Source organism: Pempheris klunzingeri, chromosome 16 (genome assembly GCF_042242105.1).
Source record: "Pempheris klunzingeri isolate RE-2024b chromosome 16, fPemKlu1.hap1, whole genome shotgun sequence".
Lineage (NCBI taxonomy): Eukaryota > Metazoa > Chordata > Actinopteri > Acropomatiformes > Pempheridae > Pempheris > Pempheris klunzingeri.
In genome coordinates, this window is record NC_092027.1 from 786,298 (window position 1) to 792,790 (window position 6,493).

The 6,493-nt window shown below is 45.9% G+C and overlaps 1 long non-coding RNA gene across 1 annotated transcript; it reads right to left on the reverse strand.

The window, feature by feature from the left end:
• Positions 1 to 1,113: 1,113 nt before the first annotated feature.
• On the reverse strand, positions 1,114 to 1,360 carry LOC139215150 (uncharacterized). The gene is made up of 2 exons (XR_011585507.1): positions 1,286 to 1,360; positions 1,114 to 1,149 (listed from the first exon to the last, which is right to left on the reverse strand). It is a non-coding gene; the product is annotated as an uncharacterized lncRNA (long non-coding RNA).
• Between the last annotated feature and the right edge of the window lie 5,133 nt (positions 1,361 to 6,493).

A 6,493-nucleotide genomic window follows, 5' to 3' on the forward strand; every position in this document is an offset into this window, starting at 1 on the left:
AGCCCGTGCAGACGGCGCCACCTTTGAGCGAGGAGGTTAAAGTTCCCGTCTGTGAGTGTTTCCAGAGGGCGGTCCCGTCGGGGCGGACAGGAAGTGGACGAGGATAATGAAACCGTGTCGGCTCCTTTTGTGCCTCCTCAGACGGAGGATTGGGTTTGACAGGAGCGACGTCTCGGCGTCCTGACGGAGCCCCGCCTCCTATTTTTACATCGGCTCGTCAGGCGCCCGCTGAGAGCCGCTTTGATTTCTGCCTCCTTCGCTACGCTTCCCTTTTCTTCTTCACTCCTCTGAATCTCTGCGCTCGTGTCTCCGTCTGCTTCCCTTTGTCGTCTCACTTCACCTGTTTCATCGGAGCGACAGCGGCGATATCAGTCAGACGAGGAGCTGCTTTCATTCAGGAAAAGGACAAAGATCAGCGTCGATGTTATTAGTGTTTCTAAAGTGTGTTAGAGAGAATCTGTGGACGCTCTGCACATTCAAACCAGACAGTTCTCTTCCTCTGTGATCAGGTGTCACCTGCTCTGAACGTGAAAACAGCAGAGAGAAAATATGATGCATCAGATGTTCAATCAGTAACAGAACAGAAACACAACAAATAACTTTGTTTTTAATTTTCCTTTTTAGAATCTGGAGGTTTAGTTTAGTTTTACCTTCAGACGTATTTGGTGGATCAATAATCAGAAGAACTAGTTTCACCGTTTGGTGAAAGTTTGGTCTTCTGTCCTTAAAATAAATCTAAATATATAAAAGAAAATCTAGAAGCTTCAGAGACACTGAGCCAACTCTGACAGAGACGTCATGTGAAGAAAACTACGGTCTCCACCTTTACAGGAGTGTTTCTGACGCCTGTCGTCCACTTTGGGACAAAACTCCTTCAAACCTTCATGTGGCCTCCTTCAGTCCAGTCTTCTATCAATAGATCTGATCAGTTCTGATCAACACGACCAGCTTAGTGTGATTAGAGAACTGAATGTTGGCTTTAAGAAGCTGCTCAGCTCGTCTGTTTGTTCACTGAAGTCACCTGACAGAGCATGAAGACATGAAGCAGCAGGTCCTGGTCCACCTGGGTGGGCTCATGTCGTGGTGCAGAGGAAGTCAGACAGACAAACGGCAAAGAGAATCAGCTCAGTTTTCAAAATAAAAGCCCCCCTGCAGACTGTCAGTGGTATATTCCAGCAGCACATCAGTATTATTCTCTAATGGGGGGGCACCAGGCCAGACGTCAGCCGCTCAGAGGGTTTTTAACACCATGACGACCAGAGGTTCATCTGGGATGGAGAAACACTCTGACTGTGACTTTAGCTGCAGCACAACAAAGCAGGAAGTACATCCAAGAAACACATTTAAAGCAGCAGAAGAAGAAACGAGGCCTGTTTGATCCTGTTAGAGACACATTTAAAGCAGCAGAAGAAGAAACGAGGCCTGTTTGATCCTGTTAGAGACACATTTAAAGCAGCAGAAGAAGAAACGCAGCCTGTTTGATCCCGTTAGAAACACATTTAAAGCAGCAGAAGAAGAAACGAGGCCTGTTTGATCCTGTTAGAAACACATTTAAAGCAGCAGAAGAAGAAGAAACGCGGCCTGTTTGATCCTGTTAGAAACACATTTAAAGCAGCAGAAGAAGAAGAAACGCGGCCTGTTTGATCCTGTTTGAAACACATTTAAAGCAGCAGAAGAAGAAACACAGCCTGTTAGAAACACATTTAAAGCAGCAGAAGAAGAAACACAGCCTGTTAGAAACACATTTAAAGCAGCAGAAGAAGAAACGAGGCCTGTTTGATCCTGTTAGAAACACATTTAAAGCAGCAGAAGAAGAAGAAACGCGGCCTGTTTGATCCTGTTTGAAACACATTTAAAGCAGCAGAAGAAGAAACACAGCCTGTTAGAAACACATTTAAAGCAGCAGAAGAAGAAACACAGCCTGTTAGAAACACATTTAAAGCAGCAGAAGAAGAAACACAGCCTGTTAGAAACACATTTAAAGCAGCAGAAGAAGAAACACAGCCTGTTAGAAACACATTTAAAGCAGCAGAAGAAGAAACACAGCCTGTTAGAAACACATTTAAAGCAGCAGAAGAAGAAACACAGCCTGTTAGAGACACATTTAAAGCAGCAGAAGAAGAAACTCAGCCTGTTAGAAACACATTTAAAGGTTTCAGGATCAGAGCTGCTCCGTATCACAGCGCCGCTCTGATCAATCGCTCTTTATTACTCAGGTGTGAGCTGTGACATCACGTCCTGTCCTCCTCTTCTTCTCTGGGTCACGTGGAGCCGAACACGAGCAGTCGTCCCTCAACAACCTGATGCCAGTCTGGCGCCTTTTTTCTTCTTCGTGTCTCATCTGTCAAACGGCTGCAGCCTCCACTGTCATTACCACAAAGTGCCCTCTTTCCCTCCGTCACTCCGTCTGTCTGTTTGGCTGTTATTACCACAAAGTGCTCTCTTTCTGTCACTTTGCTTCACAATGATTTCTGGGTAATTAGACCTCTCTCTCTCTCTCTCTCTCTCTCTCCCTCTCTCTCTCTCTTTCTTCTTCTGTGGTTTTGTGAAGAGCAGCGTCTGTCATCTCCTCTCGTCTTGTTTTTATTTCTTCATCATGTGATATGAGCTCATTACTGGATCTACAGATGTTCGTATCTGTGTGAGTGCTAAAGATTTAGGAGACCGGATGAGACAGATCAGCGATGGAATATATACGGTTTGAAATCAGTTCAAAGTAGAAGAGAAGAGATGAGCTCCATCTTTATAATCACTGAGCTCATTAAAGTAAAGACGCCTCATTTAACCCTTTACTCATTTGTGTAACTATGTTTCAATGCGACCAAATAAGACGGAGCAATAATTCTTTCTGCATGTAAAACTTTAGGAGTCACTTTCACATCCATCGTGTCCCAGAGCGCCGCTTCCTTCCACTGATGTCTGCAGACACAACAAAATGTTATGATCCAGTGCTTCCTACAGCTGTGACACTTCTGTCTTTAGACACACGTGTAGTCTGGACGTGTGGGATATCAGGGTTGTATTGATGTAAAGCAAATCAAAACTACACTACAGCAGGTTAAATTCATTGTTGTGTGTGTGAGTGTTTAGTCAGTTCGCTTCTCTTTCCTCCAGAGGTTAAACCCAGATTCGTTGTTTTGAGCGTCACCGATCAGGTGAAACACGGACTGAACCACAGAGACCTGGACAGACGTCCCTGAGCCCGTTGGATCAGAGCAGCCGGGTCGTCGCTTTAAACACAATAGGGAGAAAACAGAAAAGTGCTCAGCGTTGATCTGTGAGAGTTTAAAGACTGACAGCTGCACTGATGGGACAAGAGAGGAAAGACCAAGAATAACAGCTCACATTTCAGGGGAGATTCCTGACTGATCAGTTTCTGTTTCTGTGAAATGTAACAAGACCCGAACAGCTGATCAGGAATAATAAGACTCTCCTCATCTGGCTGCTTGCTAGCTAGAGTTAGCGTTAGCGTTAGCGTCTCCTCTCTGGATAACTAACTGACGAGGAAACGGTCGGAACCATCTAACGCCTGGAGTCTGATGCAGCCTTTTTGACTGAAATCAGCCTTTAAACTCCATTTTCAGGACGTGGACGTAAATGAACTGGAGTTAATGAGCATGAAATCATTAATGAGCGCGTCGCTGTAATCAGAACTCTGTAAACTGGTCTGATAGGAGTTTGTCCCTGGTGGGATCCTGTAGGAGCCTGATCCAGTGATCTGATCCAGTGATCTGATTGGCTGCTGACAGACCCGTGAAGTTAACCTGGCGTAGGTTACCATGGTGACCAGCAGGTATCCTGACCTGCTAATTCTGCCTCTGCAATCAGACCCCAGATCAGATGAGTCCTCTCACTGACACACAGACACACACACACACACACACACACTCACTCACACACACACACACACACACACACACACACACACACTCACTCACACACACACACACTCACACACACACACACACACACACACACACACACACACTCACACTACCCCACAACCTCTCCCCCCCTGATAATCTGATTATCTAGGAGCTAAAATGGAGCCGTTTCCTTCAGTTTTGAAAAAAACAAACACAAAGACGCCACACGTCGTCTGGGATTGGCTCGTTCGCCGTCCTGTGCTCTGATTGGCTCGTTCGCCGTCCTGCGCTCTGATTGGCTCGTTCAGCTCTGAGTCACTGATCCCCGTTGGAGCGACGAGCTTTGGACTCTGATTGGAGCCAAATTTGAAAACACAACTAATGCAACAGTCGGTGGGCTGCAGGGATTAGTGTCTGGGCGGCTGTGTCCAGGTATTAGCCACGTCCAGGTATTAGCCACGTCCAGGTATTAGCCACGTCCAGGTTTAGTCAGTTTAACCACTTTGATGCGGTAAATGTGAAAAGTGCTGCGTGTTACAAAGACTCATGGACATAAAGTTGATCCAACATCTCAACTCTAAGAGCTGTTTTCTGATCAGAGGAGTGAATTTAACTCACTTCGCTGATCTTCTTCTGCTCTGTTTCATTTTCTACGCTGGACTTCAACCATTAATATTAATATTCGTCCACATTAAAAAGCTTCGTAGGAGTTGGTGTGAAACAGATTTCATCAGAGATTTTTGGGGTGTTTGGTGACTCTTGGCCTGTCAGAGGAAGGTGCTGCTTGGCTTCAGTTCCTCCTTCGTACGGACAGAGGACAGGAGGAGGAGGAGGAGGAGGAGGAAGATCCTAGAAGGAGACACAGAAGCATTTGGTGCTCTGGTTGCAGAGGAGTGTTTCTACTTGGCAGGATGGGAAGTGAGATTTAAAGCTGTCATTAAAACCAGGATTTGGCAGGAAAGTGTTTTATCTGTCGTCTGCTGAGCTCCTCACTTTGTGATCAGCTGCTCTACTTTCATCCAGAGTGTTTTCTGCACAGATGTGGGGCTGAACTCAGAGCACATCGATTTATTAAAAGCTGTTTTAAAAGTGTGAAATGAGACGTTTGAGACGTCCGTCTGCTGGTCAGGAAGGTTTCAAGTGTCCTGATCTCTTAACCAACTGGTTTTTTTTACTCTCTGAGGAGCGTCCAGGTCCCATTTAGATGTTTCTGTGTTTATTTAGCAGCTGATGGAGTCACCGTTAGCATGTTAGCATGTTAGCATGTTCCTGTTTAATTAAAAGGATCTGAAATGCATTGTAAATTGATGACATCACTGAATTACGTTATGAGCATTACTGCTGTGACGCCTGAGAGTCTCTCAGGTGTGACTGTGATGACATCATCAGATTTTGGCCTGAAAGCAGTGAAAGCATCTCTTCCTGTCTTTAATCTCCACACCAGCTCCTGAATGGAAAGCGTCTGTTCGACTGTTGGTGGAAGTGGAAGCAGGTTTTTATTTCTACAAACGCTCCTCCTGTTTCCAGCGCTCTTGTCCGGCTGCCTGTCAGAGATGCCCGGGGGGGGTGTGGGTGTACCTGCCCTCTGATCACTGAGCTTTTGTTTATTGCTGGAATAGTTCTCTGTGTTTTCGAGTCCGTTTTTGGAGATAACGAGGCTCTGTGGTATTTTAAAATCCTGCGGATGGTTTGAGGTGAACCTCGCTGCAGCCAGACATTTGACAGATAAGAGGGTGGTGTCGGCCGTCTCCCCCCCTCTCCTGTCTCAGGTCAGGGATTAAGGGCAGCGGGGATTATCTGATCTCAGTCCTGCTGAAGGCCAGAGACGCCCCGCTGCACAGTGAAACGCTGCACATCCTCCGCAGCACGTTTCTTCCTGCAGCAGCCAGAAACACACCGGCAGAGCTCAGTGTGTCGCTCTGCAGCCAGCCAGTGTCGGCATGTGATGGTTAATCACTGCTGGCCTTGTGGTCGCACCATTAAATATCTCAGCTTAGCAGTTCATTAAAGGGTAACTGCAGTATTTTTAAACCTGGGACCTATTTTTTTGTGCATATTTTGGGTTCAAAATCACTAAAAGCTTCAGTAAAATGTTGTGTTGAATCCAAACTAACCCTTAAAAACACCAAAGTCACACAGTCACACAATCACACTGACTGACGGAGCAGCAGCTCTAAAATCCCTGTTTTAGTGAATGTAGTCTGGTGTGTGTGCTGTTTGTGGTTAAACCAAAAGGATCTTCCAGGTCTCTCTCTGTAGGGATCCTTTCCATGATGCTGTCACACACTTAGAATAACACTCTGAGCCTGTCAGTGGATCAAACAAGCTCTTTTAGTGGACCTACTGTGATCAGGTGCAGTTGTCCCAAAGGATCATGTTGCAGCCATTGCAGCCCGTTTGGTGTCTGCTGGCTGAGGTGATCTACTGGACCAGTTCCAACACTTTTACTACCTACCAGTCACTCAGACACCAGGATGAGGACAGACACCAGTTTTCCTTTGACATACACACTAACTGTTGTTTTAAACGACTGAATCAATTGTATTGAAGTTCACATTGGATTTTGTTTAGATGTAACAGCCAGTGATGAGGCCACGTTGACCCCCCCCACGTTAGCCGATATCTCA